Genomic DNA, 18588 nt, shown 5'->3' with positions numbered 1-18588 from the left:
AAGGACTGGGGATGTAGCTCAGTGGTAAAGCACCCCTGGTTCAATCCCCAGTACCAAAAGGAAAGAAAGAAAGGAAAGAAAGAAAGAAAGAAAGAAAGAAAGAAAGAAAGAAAGAAAGAAAGAAAGAAAGAAAGAAAGAAAGAAAGAAAGAAAGAAAGAAAGAAAGAAAGAAAGAAAGAAAGAAAGAGAAAATGGGGCTGGGATGTGGCTCAAGCCGTATCGCGCTCGTCTGGCGTGCGTGCGGCCCGGGTTCGATCCTCAGCACCACATACAAACAAAGATGTTGTGTCCGCCGAAAACTAATAAATAAGTATTAAAAAATTAAAAAAAAAGAAAGAAAGAAGGAAAGAAAAGAGAGAGGGAAAGAGAAGGGGAAAGGGAGGTAGATAACTGTTAATATGGAGAGTTCTTAAAGACATGCAACTGGTGACAAATACTGTATGCTTTTTTATCCTAATTTGTTATATATGACAGCAGAATGCATTACAATTCATATTACACATATAGAGCACAATTTTTCATGTCTCTGGTTGTACACAAAGTAGAGTCACACCATTCGTGTCTTTATACATGTACTTAGGGTAATGATGTCCATCTCACTCCACCATCTTTCCTACCCCCTGCCCCTCCCTTCCTTCCCTCCCTTTTGCCCTATCTAGAGTTCATCTAATCCTCCCATGCTCCCCCTCCCAACCCCATTATGAATCAGCCTCCTTAAATCAGAGAAAACATTCAGCATTTGGTTTTTGGGGATTGGTTAACTTCACTTAGCATGATATTCTCCAACTCCATTCTGTAAATGCCATGATTCTATTGTCTTTTATTGCTGAGTAATATTCCATTGTGTATACAGGCCACATTTTTTTTTATCCATTCATCTACTGAAGGGCATCTAGGTTGGCTCCACAGTTTAACCATTGTGAATTGTGCTGCTATTTAATTCCAAATCCATGTGGCCTTGTCTGGCTTATTGGAGGGAAATTAACTATCTCCACTTCTTTTGAGGCTTTTGCTGACCTCCTTTCCCCCAGGGCAGCACTTAGCACATTCCTTGATGAAGTGTCTGCCTCCCTCCCTAGCTGCTAATTGAGGGCAGTAGCCATGCAGCATTCATTACTTAATCCTTAAGCATAGGACACAGTAGTAATGAGGGAGGGAAGGGAGGGAGGGAAGGAAGGGTGAAGGGGTGGACAGATGGGTGATGGACAGATGGATGGAGGGATGGAGGGATGGATGGACAGGCCATTGGATGTTTTTCAGAATGTGGAGAAAAGATCAGACTGATTCTGATAAGTCAACTTCTTAGAGAAGATACATCTGGACAAAGTCTCAAAGGGTGGGTGAGAGTTCAGCAGGGTAAGAACCAGAGGTTAGAGAGGAGAGAGGGGTATGGAGAGGTGGAACAGCCTGAGCTACTGCATAGGCAAGAAAGTTCAAGGTGCGGTGGCAATGTCAGTCTGCAGTTGACAGAGCACCAAGAGGGCTGTGGCCAAGAGGCAGCTCAAAGGTGGGCTTGAACCAGGCTGCTGCAGGCTCGACAGTTAAGAAAAAGTGTCTGGATTCCTCCATCCTGGAGGCAATGGGGCGCCATGGGAGGTTGTGTAAGAGAGGAGTGACCTGCTCTGCCCGGGGCTTGCTGCCAGCCTGGGAAAGGCAGGCAGCAGGCCAGGGCCAAGCTCTGGGAGAAGCCTCCCACCTGCTGTTCTCTGCCAGGCCTTTCCCAAGAACTTTGCTTAGGGCCCAGGGAAATGTGGGAGCCCGTGGCTCCTCCTGCAGGGAAGGCATCCCCCAAAGGCTTCTCATTGGATGGATGGGGACACCAAGCCTTCCAGGCCTGCCCCTGGGACATAAGACCATCCAACAAGAATTACTGTCTACAAACCACAATGCACGCTCAAGAGGTCTGCCCCCGATTGCCAGGAAATACCTTGGTTCTGGGTTCAAGTCTCGACTCTTCCACAGTGACCACAGAGCCTGGTCTGGTCCCCACCCCAGTATGACAGGATCTGCATTGAGCAACTCCAGGAAGGCACTTTCACATGGGATACAGTGTAGTGATGCGTCCAGCATTGTGCAACACAGTGGCCCTGCCTCTGAGCTTAGTGTCCTCAGCTGTACAAAAGGAGGATGAAGATTGATGGGGATCAACCCTGAAGGCCATTCCAAGTCTCAACCCGTAGCAGACTGAGCAGAGGGAGGCTTTGGGGAGGAAGGAGATAGAGACCCAGGACTTTGTCTAAAGACAAAGATAGTGCTAGAGAAGGCTGGGGGCTGGGGGCTGGCCAAACCCCCAAAGCAATGGTGACTCCTTGCCCTCAGAGTCAGAGGCATCTCTACTCGTCTTTCCAACCATACACAACCTAGCCTTCCCAGCCAGGTTTCCCACATGGGTAAATAGAAGAGCTGAGTATGGTGGTGCACACCTGTAATCTCAGTGACTTGGGAGGCTGGGGCAGAAGGATCGCAAGTTCAAGGATAGCCTGGGCAGCTTAGTGAGACACTGCCTCAGATAAAAGGGAGTGCGGGTTATAGCTCGGCTGTTGAGGGCCCCTGAGTTCAATCCTCAGTACTGCAGAAAAGAAGCAAAGCAAAGCAAAGCAAAACAAAACAAAACAAAACAAAAAAACAGGGGGAAGAAAACATATCCCTCATAGAGTCTTTGTGAGCATTTAAAAGAAATAATGCATGACAAGCACATAGCAGTGTGTTCAACCCAAAACCATAGCTAAATGAACTTTAGAGTCATCCCTATAATATCAATGTATCAGCACTTGGGTGTTCTCACCTTGAGCTACCGCAAGATCACAATAATGCCCATGCACAGATGGCCCCAGAGCAGAACTCTGATGATCACTTGAGCAGTGCTCCAAAGGAGAGCTGGGGTGGGGCTCAGTGGTAGAGAGTGCACATGCACCACGCCCTGGGTCCAATCCCCAGCACCATGAGCAAGCAACAAAGAAGTCCATGAAAAGGATTCTGAGGAGAGAGGAAGGGAAGAGCAGGGCACTTCCCTCCCCCCACACAGATCAATGCAAACTTCTGATGAACCTCTGTCTCCAAAGGTGGACGTGGCAACCCAAGGAATGTGGCCAACACTTTTAAGTTAAAGGAAAACTCTGATCCCAAAGTTTCAGGCAGGACAATGCACAGATGGATTATCTTCCTGGTTCCCCCACGTCAGGCTTCATGGGTGGTGTACATGGCACCTGGTTCCTGGGTAGCTCCAGTCCAACTTTCCGTGGAAGGATGAGGAGGAGCCAGCTGGGAAGACTCAGGGCATGGGTGCTTTGCTGACTATCCGCTGGAAGCCAAGAGCATCCTGAAGAACAGAATCCAGCTCTGCCCCACCCTGCCCTGCCCAGGTGGGTGGGAAGGAAGGAGGGTCCCAATGTGGGCACCAGAAGCAGAGAGGGGAGCTCCCTCAGGACTCAGGAGACCCTTACCGTATGAAAACCAGTGAGCAAAATTTACCAGAGATGGCTTCTCAGACTTTTCTGTATTTCCAAATTTTATGTGTTTCTTACATCGTTAGAAAAAAAATAACATTAAAAAACAAATATTAGGTTGATATAGCCTAGATGTCCATCAACAGATGATGGAAGAAGAAAATGTAGCACATATACACAATGGAGTCAGCCATAAAGAAGAATGAAATTATGTCATTTTCATGCAAATGGATGCCAAACTCAGAAAGTCGAGGGTTGTACGTTTTCTCTAATACGTGAAAGCCAGAGAGGAATAGGGGAGGGGATGTCGTTGCCATGGGAATCATCTTGTGAAAGTGGGAGACCAGTAGAGTAGAAGAAAGGGGCTAAGAGAAGGGAGGGTAGGGAAAGGGGAAATTCTGGGGAATAATATCAGCCAAATCATCATGGTATTTTGTGCGCATGTATGAACATGTAACCATTGATCCCACTATTGTGTGTAACTGTAATATAGTTATAAAAATATTGAAAAAAAACTACTAGGTTGGTCTGAAATGCAAAACACATCGTCTCTAGGTCTGACCTTGTCACCAACTCTCTTATAATGTTAAACAAGCCACTTCCCTCTGGGCCTCAATTTCCCCAGTTTGTACAGTAAGATGAGGTTTCCTTCCTGTTCTGACAGTCTGTACCTTTCAAATCAGTGCCATCCTAACAATGGTGGGATTATAAATGCCTTGGTCATTTGCTTATCATTTCTCTACTTTCCATTCCTAAAAATTTTTCTAGCTGAGTATGGTGGCACATGACTTAATCCCAGCTCTCTGGGATGCTGAGGCAGGAGGATCTCTTGAGCCCAGGAGTTTGAAGCCAGCCTGGGCAATACAGTGAGACCCTGTCTCAAAAAGAAGTTTTTTCCCTAACACTTTTTAAAGCAGGGTGCACTGGTAAGAAGGCCACAACCTTTACTGATGTATTTTAATTGGGGAGAGAGTCAGCCACTAGAAAACCACCATCTCTCCTCCCTTGTAGGAAGCAAGACCCATACTGCAGGCTGTACTAATAATGAAGGCTGGTATAGAGGGACCCTTCACTCCAACAGTCCCCCTGTGGGTCACCTGTGTCATTCTGTGATTCCACAAATCAGCAACCTTAGAATTCCACAAAACCAGGGTTGATCTGTTTCACAAAGACTATCTGGTATCCAATTGCCTCTCCTACAAAGTAGCCTCAGGACCAAGAAGAAAAGCAGGTACCAAGATCACACAGGTCACTGGTATTCAAGTGGACACATCTAAAACCCATGAAGTCTCAGATGCCATTTGTTTAATAACTTTATATATTATTAAAATTTCAAATTTATATAAAAAATTGATGGTACAGAGAATTCCCATAACCCCTTACCCAGACCCACCATTTATTTCCATCTTGCCCTAAATCTATTTCCTAAAGTAAGAACATTCCCTTATAAAAACCACAGTAAAATGATCAAAATCAGAGAATTGAACTTGGATGCAATGCCATTATGGAATCCACAGTGCTTATTCAAATTTCCCCACTGTCCCCCAAAGAGTAAATTATTACTGTTAGAGTAAACTTACTATCTCTTCACCCCACCTCACACCTGTGATTATTTTTTCCCACCACTTCTGTGCCCAGGCACCCCTCCTACCCACTCCCGAATGTGAATAACCTTGAATGGTGTCCCCCCGTCACACTCACACACGTCCCTCTTGATGCCTGTTTCCACTGCCCTCGTCACTCTAGTTCACCTGGCCCAGACCAGACAGGACAGGAAACTGCTGTTATGAGGAGCACTGAAGTCCTCCTGTTTAGGAGGACACCTAACCTCTGCCTCCAACACATCCAGGTGGAGGAGATGGGTACAAAGTCCCGTGGGGCTGCCCACCAGCCCTCAGTCATGCTCTCTGACCACCCAGTCCTGTAAGGGCAGGGAACACACACTCCCATGTGGTTTACTCGTGAGGCATCTGTAACTTGGAAAGGGCAAGAAGAAACTTTATGGGTCAAAAATAGTTCCAGGCTAGTAGAATGCTTTTTTCTCTTTAAAAATTTCTATAGAAATTGTTCTGTCTGGGTCTGGCTATGTGGTTGTGGACATGCATTCAAATCCACCCAACTGAACTTGACAGATGTTACCCTTCACTCTGTACTACAACAAACCTCAATAAACAGCCATGTGTGTCAGAGTGTGTGAGCATTGTGAAGAATCCACAGCATGGAACAAGATGCACAGGAGAAAACCTGTGAGCTCCAAGAAGAAAATGTAAGACCCTGGTGTTGTGCTTCCTGCCTAGGCTAGTCCATGCCCACCACTTAGTAGACACTGAATTAATACTGTTGATAAACAGATGAATTAATGTAATGTTGTGACTATGTTTCATAACATGAAAAGTTTTTTATGATCTCTTGCTATATATCATAAAAGGCTAGAGAAGAGTTAAGAATGATCCCATTTCATTTCAGCCAGGCGTGTTGATACACGCTTGTAATCCTGGTGACTCAGGAGGCTGAGGCAGGAGAATTGCAAGTTCAAAGCCAGCTGCAGCAACTTAGCAAGGCCCTCAGCAACTTAGTGAGAACCTGTCTCAATTTTTTCAAAAATTAAAATAAAATAAAAAGATCTGGGGATGTAATGCAGTGGTAAGCATCCCTGGGATTCAGGGGGAAAAAATGGTCCCTATGTTTTTGTAAATATTTGTGTTCATTTTTTAATATCTAATTTGGAAGAACCTATCAACATCCTAATAAAGTTTTTAAAGGTGAAAATATGGGCTTTTTTTAAATTCTTTTTTCTACTTTTCTTGTACTTAAAAATGTTTTCCATAGCAAATATAAATTGTTGGGGTGAAAAATGCTAATACTTTTTTCAAAAAATTATCAATTAAAAGCTGCAGGGACATAGTACCAGGTCCAGAGAACTGCAGGACCAATTTGTGAGTGTGTACAGTGGGCTAATAGTATACAATGTGTCCCAAACTTATCTGACCAGAGACGCTTTTGGGAAATGCTCTAAAAAGAAAAACAGAAGGAGCCTGGATCTCCCATAATTGCATGAAGTAATCAGATCAGCATGGAGTTGCCTATGCCCAAACTTCTCTTGCACACAAGAAAAACCAACCCTGTATATGTCTAGTGCAAACTAAACTTATTTGTCTTTTTAACAATGCAGTTGAATTGCATTCCAGTTGGTGCCGGAGTTTTGCACAGAGCTGGGCACTTAAAAAGTGGTCAGAGGCTGTTAATTGCTATTATTTTCAGTTCTTCACCAGGGTGCCAGGATCTCATGCTCCAAAGAAGCTGCTTCCCCAAGGTTTCCCCACAGGATTCCCGAGGTGGTACTGAGCACAAACCAGTTCCTCTGCTCTCTAAACTCCAGCCCAACGGGTTAAAGGCAGAGTCAAGTTCTGGGACTGGAAGCTTAATGCCTGGAAGAGATCCCAGGCTGGGCATGTCAGAACCCAAATGCATGGAGGCTTGATGGATCCAGGGGAGCTGCTGAATCCACAGCTGCTCCCCTCGCTTGGGGAAGGCTCCTGTGGAGAGATGAAAACTACAAGATCTCTGAGCAAGAAGAGAACTCAAAAAGCAACCACTCCATCTCCACCCGAATGCATATTCCCCTCCATGGTGTCCCCCTCCATGTGGCCCTCTGACCACTGCCTGAGCATACCAGGGGTGGATGCTCACTACTTCTCCAGGCAGCTTGTTCCTTCTTCCAGTGGCTCTAAAGAAAGTTCTTCCTGGTGTCCAACTTTGGCTTCCATCCTCTGACCCTAGTCTGCCCCCAGGACCACACAAAGTCACCCCCTCAGAATTTTCTAGGAGTAGGTATTCCCGCTTTATTAAAATAATCACAGTAATAGCTACCATTACAGTGTTATTTACTGGTGCTAGACGCTTTACATGCCAGATTTCATTTAATCCTCACAATGGTTGCATGGCATCGAGATTACTGTTTTCCCCGTGTTATAGATGGGGCCTAGTTGGAATCTTCCAGTCATATGAGGAATACCTCTAAGTCTTAAGAGAAATGAAGGACCTTTCCCGAGATTGCTCAGCTGGGAAGAGGCAGATCTGATGCATAGAATCGTGACTTCACTCTGCTACTTTCTATGTACACCCACCTACACACACCACACACACACACACACACACACACACACACCTCACTAAGTCTTCCCCAGCAATATCCACAGTGGAAACCTTGCAATGCAGCATCAAAAATCCCCACGTGGTTCTGGAGGGGGTCAGGACCTTCTAGACAATCCTGCAAAACCCTGCTCTGGTTTGTCTACCTCTCCCCTGCCATCAGCACCTCCTAATCCCTGGCTTCAGTTCCTTAGGTTCCTTTCCAAATATTCCCACTGTGGGCATGTGAGTATTTCATCTGTCCAGCAGGCTGTCCTCTTCTTATCCCAAATGACTCTGAGGGACACATCAACAGCAGGGTCTTCACCCAAACCACCACTGCAGGATCGTAACACAGGTTTGGTGGGCTTTCTCACTTCCCTGTTTTGAGATCAGGAGCCACAAGAGAATCCCTCAAACTGCTTGTGGTCAAAGTAAAATCTTTATCTGAAAGTTCTGTGGAGACCTGGGAAAAAGAAACTCCCTCTGTTCCATAAATTTGTAAATGGTGAGATATTATTAATTTGGAGATGTTCAGTCATCGTATCAGTTTCTGATTGCTGCAGTAACAAATGACCACAAACTTAGTGGCTTCAAACAGTGTAAACGTGTTACCTTATAGTTCTGGAGGTCAGAAATCCTAAAATCAGGGGACTGGCAGGGCCATGTTCCTTCTGTAAGCTCTCTGGATGCTTTGTTTTGGATGTATTCAGGACTTGATCCCCAGCCTGTGGTGCTATTGGGAGATGATGGAACCTTTTAAAGGTGGGGCCTAGTTGGAATCTTCCAGTCATATGAGGCATACGTCTGCAGGGGCTGTTAGGACCATAGCACCTCCTCTGGTTCTCTGCATTCCAATCGCCATGAGCTGAATAGTTTCCTGTACTACACGCTTCCTGCCATGATGTTCTGAAGTAATGTCAATGGGGCCAGACTACCAAAGACAGAAACCATGGAAGTCATAAGACAAAATAAACCTTTCCTCCTAAGTCAGTTATCTCAGGTATTTTGTCACAGTAATGGAAAGCTATCCTAACATAATGAGAGAATCTATTTCCTTGATTTTTTCCAGCTTCCCGAGGCTATCTTCCTGCTTGTGCCCACGGTTGCTTCCTCCATCTTTAAGGCCAATAGGGCAGTACCTCCAAAGCTGTTCTCCCTCTTTTCCTCTCTATTTTTCACCTCTGCTTCTGTCACTGGGTCTCTTTCTTCTCTTCTGACCCTCCTACCCTCCTCTTACACAGATCCTTGTAATTACATTGGGGTCATCTGGATAATCCATGATAATCTCTTCATCTCAAAATCTGTAACTGAATCACTTTTGCCCTGTAAGGAAACACATTGACAGTTTGGGCATCAATACATGGACGTCTTTGTGGGTCACTATTCAACCTGACATACCCCATTCATGTGGAGGAAGTTACTGACTACAGGAGAGAGACAGGCCAACCTGAAGAGAGAGCAAAACTTAAAGAGCCAGCCCCCTGAGAAAGGAACCTGAGTAATTGTTAATTGTGTGCACCAGCATTCACTTTTTGCTTAAGGGAATTTGATCTCAGTTTCTGTCACTTGTAATCAAATCGATTCTGCCTACTACACATTCCTACTGGTCAGAATTTTCCCAGCCAGACTTGGCTCTTTAAGGGCAGGTACTCTGCCTGAATGACCATGTTTCACCAACCCAGAATTGATGCTATTGTACAATAGGCACGAAGAGCAACAGAGTCTAAATAGAATCGGGATAACTGGAACTCAAGTGCTCTAGGGATGGATGGAATAAAGAGCATTGACTTGGGCTCAGGAGGCTTGGGTTTAACTTGAGCTCTGGAGGGAGGGACTCCAGGAACCCCATGCCCCATGGGTCTTCCCCAACTCCAACTGTGCAAAGGACAGCCTGGGTGAGCACTAAGGTGGGATCCCACTCTAACCTTCTATGTTTTCTACTACTAACCCTGTTGGCAGAGACTGGGAACACCCCCGTTGCTCTGTGTCTCGATCACACACAAAGTCAGCACATCAGGAGGCAATGGGAAAGCTGGGCTTTTGTGGCATACAATCAGGAGCGATCACCCTACCCCTTGCCATCTCTTTCTCATGCAGCTTTTGGCGGCAGAACAAAGACTTTGAGGAAAGCCAAGGGAGAGGGAAGGAAAAGAAGCACCTCTCTGCCCCAGGTGTTAAAAAAAAAATTATACACAGGCTAGGGGTGCAGCTCCGTGGTAGTGGGTTTGCTTAGCATGCACAGGTCCTGGAACCGCACACACACACACACAAAAATTACATACAAATATACACACATATGAAGCCCATCTACCAAAGCTATACCTGAGATTTCATCTCAAACTGGTTAAGAATGGCAGTCATCAAGAATACAAGCAATAATAAGTGCCGGAGAGGATGGGAAGAAAAAGGAACACTTTCACACTGTTGGTGGGACTGTAAATTAGTTCAACCACTATGGAAATCACTATGGGGTTCCTCGAAAGGCTAGGCATGGATCCACCTTGTGACCCAGCTATACCACTCCTCAGTACGTATCCTGAAAAATTAAAGTCATCCTACTACAGTGATACTTGCTTACCCATGTGTATAGCAGCACCATTCACAATAGCCAAACTCTGGGACCAGCCTAGGTGCCCTGCAACAGATGTATGGATACAGGTAATGGAGTCTATACACAGTGAAATTCTATTCAGCCATAAAGAAAAATGAAATTATGGCATTTTCAGGGAAATGGATGGAACTAGAGACCATTATGTTAGACAAAACAAGTCAAACTCAGTTCGAGAGTTGTAGGTTTTTCTCTCACTGAGGAAACTAAAGAGGAAAAAGAAAAACAAAGCTGAGGGTAGATATCCTAAAAATCAAAGGGATATCAGTAGAGGAAAGGGACCAAGGGCTAGAAGGTGGGGAGGGACAGGGGAAGTTCGGGGCAGGGGGAAATATTGGCCAAATTATATTGTTATGTTGTGTGCACATATGAATATGTAACAGCAAATCCCATCAATATGTACAACTATCATGCACCAATAAAAAAAAACCTGTGAAGGATTAGCACCTCTGAACACTGCTGCCCTGAGGATCAAGCCTTCAACTGAACAAGAGCCTTGGGGGATATTTAAGACCCCAGACCATAACAGCAGAAGTGAGAGAAAATTGATTGTGAATTGATCACCACCAACACGGAGGGATGAGAGACGCCATCTTGTATCACCTTTGCTTGAATTTTCTCAGAATCAAAGTTTAAAATAAGATCTTTTCTAGCTATAAAATGCTGTCATTTAAGGAGCTCCCACCATTGCTCAAGAGTGCAGAAAAAAGAACAAAGGAAATTTCCTGGCCTCCCTCTTGCTGGAGTCAGGTGTCCTGTAGAAGAGAAGGAACCCAACCCAGCAAGGATAATGAGAGAAATAAAAAGTACTCTGCCTCTTGGACATAGTTATTTGTTTGGTTTGGTCCTAATATCAGGCATCATCTGGAATATTCGTATCTGACAGAGCAAATAGACTGAGATATGGCTTTAGAAGTTACCCATAAGAATGCTGGCAAGGCCAGGTCTTGGACAGGTTCCTAGTGTCACAATCCATTCATGGTTGGTTCCCTGGCCCGGGCATGAGCTGGGCAAATTCAGCCAGCAGCAGGAAGTTGGTGAAAGGACAAGTCCCCTGAGGACCCTCTGGGGTTTGGCTTGACCTTCAAACAGCTATTGCTCTGTCTCCCTCACCCTTAAAGGGGTTGTGAAACATCACTGCAAATCTGCCGAGGTTCAGCTATTCCATAAGCATGTACGGAGCAACCACTTCATGCCGAGTATCAATCTAAGGGCCCAGAATACAGCAGTGCCTAAACATACAGGCATTGCAAGCTTCTGCAATTCCAGAGCTCACACCACAGCCTTAAGCACTTCTAAAAATTTTTAAATTCTGGTAAAATGTACACAACATAAAATTTACCATCTCAACCATTGTCAAGTGTACAGTTCAGTAACTTTAAGAATATTTCTACATCGTTGTGAAACAGCTCCAGGACTCCATCATCCTGCAGAACTGAAGCCCCGCACCTGTTCAACTTTGCCCTTTGCCCCTCTCCAGCTCATGTAACCACCAATCCACTGTCCCCATCCATGCACTGATTTTTCTAGGTACCAATTAAAGCGCACTCATGCAGCCTTTATGTCTTTGTGACTGGTTCACTTTAGCATGATGTCTTCCGGACTCATCCACGTTACAGCATGTGTCAGAATTCCCTCCCTCTCTGAGCCGAGCACTGTTCCATTGCACATGTACATCTACTACATTTTGTTTATTTATTCACCTGCCAATGGACACCTGTGGTTGTTTCCACCTTTTGGCTAATTATTTGAAGAATTCTCCTATGAACATACAAATATCTCTCTGAGAATCTGCTTTCAATTCTCTTGAGCATTCCACAGCAGAAGTGGAATGGCTGGATCACATGGGACCATATTCATTTTTCGAGGAACTGCCATATCGTTTTCCACAATAGTAGCACTATTGACATGTCCAGCAGCAATGCACCGCAGGGCCAGTTCCTCCACATCCCTGCCAACTCTTGTCATTTCCTTTCTTTTGCAATAGTCACCATCTCACGAGGTGTGAAGTAAAGACTGTTTTTAAGGGGGAAAAAAAACTGTTGACACCAGCTTCACTGGAGAACAACGGGCAAAGTTAAATCAGCTGGAAAGTCGCGTGCAGGACGCACAGCCCAGCTCAGCACTGCACAAATGAGCCAACGAATAGAGCCACTCTCAAAGTCAGGCCACGGGGACTGAGGTGATGGCACAGCACTCTGAACCAGAAGGGGCAGATGGTAAAGTCTCTGTCCCTAAAGACTTTGCCAGCTACATGGTCTCAGTCAAAATTCCACACCTTTGCCACTGGGTGTGTTTTGCAAAAGCACTGGTAATCCATGTAACCAAGTGGTCCTTGCTGGGTTCTAACAAATTTTATACAAAAACAGCAGTTGTTTACTGGTACCTGCTTTAAACCAGCAAACTGAAGGGTGGTGTGAGCAGGAGTGGGATTGTTTCCCATCTTCCTGGTAGTGGAGCTTTGGATGAACTGCCTGTCTTCCCACTGTACGTGATCTTGGTGGATTTGTCAGCCAAGATACCCTGCCTTGCTCCAGCCAAGAAGTAGGCACATGACACTAGCTGGGCTTTTCTATCTTAGAATTTTCTATCTCTACGCAGGGACAAGATGGCTGGTGCTGATCAAACCCACGTCCCTGGTAACTATTGACAGGTTCCTCCGACCTGAACCTCCAAAGCTGCCCAGGTTCCAGCCCTTTTCAAGTCTGGCATTTCAACTTTTCCATTCTGCAGGTAACCCCACATTTTTCCAGTAAATTTCCTTTCTGTTAAATTACCCAGAGTCAGTGTATTAGACTCGTAACCAAAGAACCTTGATGGATCCTTGACTTTTAAGGAATGACGTGCTGCATTATTTCTTTAACCACCATACCTCTGGCAGCTAAAATAGTATCTGATTTGTTAAAATGCGGATTATCCAGATGTCTTGACACATCTCAGATTTATCCATTAAAATCTCACCTCCCGTGCCTGCCACTGTGGATGAGCACAGGAACCCCGTTATCTTGGTTTGTCATTTCAATGACTATCACAGACCTGCCCAGATCTCCCTCGAGCACCACCCCCCTTGCCCTCTCTGGGCCTCAATTTCTCCAACTGTCATGTGAAGAGAGGGTAATGACAGTGACTTGCCTTCCATCCAGCTCTCCTGTGTCCACTCTTCCCGGTGGACACAGGAGAGCACCCTGGTCCTGCCTTCAAGGAGCCTGGGACAGTAGGGGAGAGATGGCAGGCATCCTTCTGTGACACAGGACCGCCTAGGTGGAGTGCCAGCTACAGGAAAGAGTCACCTGAGTCCAGAGAAGAGAGAGATGCTGGAACTGGAAAGGCCTTAGCTGAACTTTCCAGAACAGATAGGCTTTTAACAGGGAGAGAGGAAAGAAAAATTATATACCCTTTGGACACCTCTCAGCCACCTTCAAACTAGGCTCCAGATGTAGTTCCTGGCTTCATCTCCCTCCTACAGGAGCAGAGGATGAATGAATGCAAAAAGCCAAACCTTACGGAAAGAACCAGAGTGTGTCTGGACCAGATCTCCTGGGGACATTATTTGTTCCACTGACTTTCATGTAGAAGTTTTTTCATTTTTTCTTTTCCTTTTTTTTTTTTTTTTTACAGTGTTTGAACTCAGGTCCTCGTGTATGCTAGCCAAGCACTCCACCACTGAGCTGCATCTTCAGCCCATTTTATTTTGAGATAGGTTGGCACTAAGTTGCCAAGGCAGGCCTCGAACTTGCTATCCTCCTGCCTAGGCCTCCCTGGTAGCTGGGATTACAGGCGTATGCCATGGCGCCCACTCTTGCAGGCATTTCTGGTTATTGACTGCAGGGAGCAGGGAGGGTGTGTACCGCTCTGAGGTTTCTATATCAGTCCTTCTTGCTGAACTTGCTGCGTTCTGCTGGTTCCAAGCCGTCTAGGCAGCCCTGAGGGTCCTCCTCACCCACCCTGCAGTAAGGCAAGCTGGATGGACAGGGGCCCAGATCAGGTCCTCCGGGCTCTCAGTCATGCCTCTGATGTGGACTAACTGCCCCTCTCCACGGGGGCGGAGGGCAGGGTGGCATGGGAGGTAGGGCTCGGTCCTCTCTCCCCTTTGCTTTCTAAATGCCTTCTGTTCCAAAACCTGAGCGTTGCTTTCCGCTACACCCAAACCACCCGTGGGACTGGTTATCCCCAGCACACACACGGCTCTTTGTTTGCTGCTTGTATTTGTTTGTTGGCTTTTGAACAGTTCTCTGTGGTTCAGGTTTGAGGCCAGCCTGAGGCACAGTGAAATTGGCAGAGGTTGGTTTGGATGCCACTCCTCCCTCCTACTCCTGCCGCAAGCCTAGACCCCTAGACCTTCCCCTTTGGAACAAACACCAACTTCCCCTCCTGAAATGTCCTCCTTCTGTCAGGGTCCCATTCTTTGCTTTTCCAGATTGGCTTATATAATAAGCAAATCTTTTCTAAGGCACGAGATTTTGATTAAGTTCTTCTGTCTTAACAGGAGTCCTCTGGAGACCAAGAGTAATGATTGGAAATAACAGACAATAGTTGGCACCGTGGTGCATGCACACTTGTTATCCCCTCTATTCAAGAGGCTGGGGAAGGAGGATCTCAAGTCAGAGGCCAGCCTCAGCCATTTGATGAGACCCTGACTCAAAATTTGAAAAAAAAAAATTTTACAGGGCTTGGGATGTAGTTCAATTGTTGAAAGCCCCTGGTTTTAGTTCCCAGTACCGAAAAGGGGAGAGGGGGAAGGAGAGAAAATAAAGAATGCCAGGAATTGTGACAGGTCTGTAAGGGTAAATAGAAATATGTGACCTCACTCTGTCCTTACCAGAATTCTTTAGCTATTCTATAGCATATCGTCTCTTGAAGGCCAATATCCTGTCCATTCATATTCTGTATAATCCCCACTGCAGTGTGCTGGCCTCACAGGAGTGAGACCTGGGTTCTCAGCTCAACTCTGCACATGGTCCCCTTTGGAGAAGCCTCCACTTTCCTGAGTGCACTGATTGCACTGGGTCATCACCCCCAGCCTCACCATTCATAAGCCTTTGGAAGCAGGGAGGAGAAAAAGAAAAGACATGACTTACACCAAAGAAATGTTTTCTACTCCTTGAGAAGGACGCATGCATCTAGAGACACGAGGGTCCCCTGGCTCTCACACTCTACTTCTCTGCTCTTGGGGGCGTCTTTTACCAAAGAAAGGCACTTTACAATTGCAAGAGGCCCTCACTGCCCTGACTGAATTCAGTGTTTGTTCAACAAGTCATTTTGAGCATCTATAAGGTGTGAGGTCTTGTGGTTCTGCGAATAAGCATGAATGAGGTACATGTTTGCAAAGAATGTACCAGAAAAAAGAAACAGTAAGTTCCAAAGATGCACACCTTCCTTGTATATGGAATTTAGACTATAAGCTAGGAGCCAATAGAAAAAGCCCAGATCAAGAAGGAAAGATGAGGATTCTTCACTTTCACTTTACACAGAAACCTCGGGGACCCTTGTTGGAGTCACAGAGCTTGCTAGAAGGATAGGGCTCTAGGGCCTGACGGAGAAGGAGATGACCATTCTATGTATTGAAGGATCGATTTGAAGTACTAGTGATCAAACCCAGGTCCTTGCATGTGCTAGGCAAGCCCCCTACCTTGAGTGATGCCCCCCAGCCCAAGGTGACCATTCTAGTCTACAAAGCCTCTTTGACTAGGCAGGTTTAGAATGATCATTCCCCAACAAGAAGCAGCCAACCTTGGGAAGGTTCTACAGGCAGCTTGCGCAAAGGCCCTGTGGCAAGAGCCAAACAGGCCACTGGGAGGCATGTTTGGAGTTCAAAAATCAAGTCCATGTCCTTGGAGTGTATCCAGCGTGATGGTAGGACATGTAATTGAAAAGGAACATGGGGTGAATCATGAAGAGCTTTATGGATTTGGAATGTAACAAAACCATTACAGGTTTTGATTTATTTATTCTTAAATGGTCATGCCAGATGCTGTATTATTGTCACTAATACCATTTTGTGCCCTTCCAGGACACCGTTCACCTAGTAGTTGATGTAAATGGAACCCCCCAGGTCGGGCCAGGTGGAGCAGCCCTGCTGCTGAGCCCCACGTGCCTTCAGACTCTGAGAACTTGTAGGTGGAAAGAGTATCCTCCGGGGCTTCCATGATGCCTATCCTAAGCCATTCTTGAGAAACCCAAGGGCAGCCGGGGCCCCGCCGGGTGTCTGCGCTAATCCCTGTAAACACTCCCTTCTCCCAGGCTCTTCCATCTGGAAGGCCAAGCCAAGTGCAGGCAAATGCTCCCCTGACACTGCCTGAGCCTTTGAGCAGCTCGTAAACTCCATCATCTCGGAGCCCTAGGAAAGGGGGCTATGGCAGATTAAGTGATTCTGGATCCAGGCCCTGAGGAATTCAGAGCCTCTCAGGTTTCTTGGCAGGAGTAACAAGTACATGCAGAGACTCTTCCTCAGAACAAGTGAAACTAATTCCTTCCAGGGGCAGAAAAAGGCATGCTTTTGGCAAAAGACTTTGTAAGATATTATCTCAGGAGACCCGCATGGAGCCCTAGGAGAGAAGGCAGGAGTTGCTAAACCGGGTGGGAGATTGGATGGGGCAGGCTCCCTCAGAGGTCCAAACACTGGGCTGCCTCTGGAGTTGTGTCTCCTGCCTTTTCCCACTCTGCTAGGAGTTCAGCTCTTTACTTTCTAGCCCCCCGCCCCACTCCCAAGACGATATCTGGACGGTTAAGTCACTCATTTGCAAAGTCAGGCCTGCAAGTAGTTTCATTCAGTCCAGCCCTCACACTTCACAGATGGAAAGGTCCCCGAGGATGAGCACTTCCCAGGGTTAGCCAGGAGAGGAGCTGGCCACCCCTCCACCCAAACAGGGGGCTGAAATGGATGCATTTTGGAGAACAATTTGGCAGCCTCTGTGGACATTTTAGACACACATCAATTCTCCGTTTCAGCAGTTCCATGTGCAGGAATTCATCCCAGGGAAAGCCTTACACGTGTGCAGGAAGATGGATGCACAAGGTTGATCTCTGCAGCTTTGTCAGCACAAACCACCTGGAGACAGCACCGGCATGGGTGGCTACCTGTAGGTGCAGCCTTGAACTACTGCATTTGTGATATGAAATACTGACCAGCTGCGGCAAGGAAGGAGAATATGGAAATATGGGGAATATGGCCACAGGAAGATGATGAGCTATATTTCAAATTGGAAACTAAGAACACAAAAGAGAAAGAGTATGATCTCATTTGTGTAACAAATATATAGAGTGATGTAGATGCTTACATATTATTTCATTACTATAGTATAGCATGTGAGGAATACTAATAGTTTACCTCATTTTACACCCTTCTGCACAGTTTGAAGTTTTTCCCTTGGTAGCTTTTACCATGTGTTTATTGTTTTTATTACAGAAAGGAAATTGGACGATGAAAAAACGCTCACCATCTCTAGCACTCAGAGAAATGCAAATTAAAACTACTGTAAGATACCATCTCACTCCAGTCAGAATGGCAGCTGTTATGAAGACAAACAACAACAAGTGCTGGCGAGAATGTGGGGAAAAGGGTACACTCATACACTGCTGGTGGGACTGCAAATTGGTGCAGCCAATTTGGAAAGCAGAATGGAGATTCCTTGGAAAGCTGGGAATGGAACCACCATTTGACCCAGCTATTCCTCTTCTTGGACTATTCCCAAAGGACTTAAAAACAGCATACTACAGGGACACAGCCACATCAATGTTTATAGCAGCTCAATTCACAATAGCTAAACTGTGAAGCCAAACTAGATGTCCTTCAGTGAATGACTGGATAAAAAAAATGTGGCATTTATACACAATGGAATATTATTCAGCAATAAAAGAGAATAAAATCATGGTATTTGCAGGTAAATGGATGGCATTGGAGAAGATAATGCTAAGTGAAGTTAACCAATCCCAAAAGAACAAATGCCGAATGTTTTCTTTGATATAAGGGGGGGTGACTCATAGTGGGGTAGGGAGGGAGAGCATGTGAGGATTAGATGAATTGTAGATAGGGAAGGGGGGAGGAAAAGGGAGGGGGCAGGGGATTAGCAAGGATGGTGGAATGTGATGGACATCATTATACAAAGACATGTATGAAGACTTGAATTGGGTGTCGACATACCTTATATACAAACAGAGATATGAAAAATTGTGGTATATTTGTGTATTAAGAATTGTAATGCAAAAAAAAGTACATGTATAATGGCATAAATTGACGTGAACATACTTTATATACAGAGATATGAAAAATTGTGCTCTATATGTGTGATAATAATTGTAATGTATTCCGCTGTCATGTATTTAAAAAAACCAATAATAAAATCAATCCAAAAAAAAGAAAGAAAGGAAATCAGAGGCTCAGAGATAGAGATCACTTGGCTG

The sequence above is a fragment of the Marmota marmota genome, unplaced genomic scaffold (genome assembly GCF_001458135.2).
Source record: "Marmota marmota marmota unplaced genomic scaffold, marMar, whole genome shotgun sequence".
NCBI lineage: Eukaryota > Metazoa > Chordata > Mammalia > Rodentia > Sciuridae > Marmota > Marmota marmota.
The sequence above is the reverse complement of the archived record's forward strand: the minus strand, read 5'-3'. Positions refer to the sequence as shown.